This window comes from Lemur catta, chromosome X (genome assembly GCF_020740605.2).
Source record: "Lemur catta isolate mLemCat1 chromosome X, mLemCat1.pri, whole genome shotgun sequence".
Taxonomy (NCBI): Eukaryota; Metazoa; Chordata; class Mammalia; order Primates; family Lemuridae; genus Lemur; species Lemur catta.
The window spans coordinates 38889675-38890386 of record NC_059155.1 but is presented as its reverse complement, the minus strand read 5'-3'; the positions used below and the strand labels follow the sequence as shown (position 1 = coordinate 38890386).

The window sequence follows — 712 nt, the reverse complement described above, 5'->3', positions numbered from 1 at the left end:
ATTTAAATATTATATTTCACTAGCATTTTAATAGAGATAATTAATAGAATGAATACAATGTTTTCTTAAATGTTGTTAAAACATTTCCAAAATTGATTAGCCTCAAAGAAGAGGTAAATACTTCTAAAATCATACATGCTACATTGCCTGACCACAATTTAAAAATAACACTAGAAATTAATAATAAAAAGGTAACTATGAATTTTTAAACATCCAGAGGAAATAAAAACTGAATTACAGACACTTTGAAGGCTACAGAAAATTATCAAAACCTATATGATGTAATAAAAAAGTTATACTCAGAAGACAACCCAAAGCCTTGGCCTCCCAGTGCTTACCACAGGCTGTGTTCTTACACGGCCTGTATAGAAAGAGGAGGCAGAGTAAAGCTACCCCATGTACACCCTAGCCCAGGCTCTGTGCCTGGTCTGTATTGTGAATGGGGGAACATGGGAAAAAAAAAAACCAAAGCCTTAAATAATTTCATTATTAAAGAAGAAAGATTGAAAATATATAACACATTTAATTTAAAATGCTGAATTAGAAAAAAAGTGAGAAACTAAAGTATAATGAAATCAATTTAAACAAAGCAGAAAGTAATATATTAATTTTAAAAACATAAAGGTAGATATAATTAGTAAAACCAATGGTTTCATTTAAAAAAATAAAAATGGCTATATAAAAATCTTACAATACCGACCAAGAAAAAAAG

General features: G+C 28.7%; 1 non-coding gene across 1 annotated transcript; it reads left to right on the top strand.

The window, feature by feature from the left end:
- The first annotated feature begins 321 nt into the window (after window positions 1-321).
- Window positions 322-453, top strand: LOC123628985. Its single transcript, XR_006731860.1, has one exon. It is a non-coding gene; the product is annotated as a small nucleolar RNA SNORA51 (small nucleolar RNA).
- The last annotated feature ends 259 nt before the right edge of the window (window positions 454-712 follow it).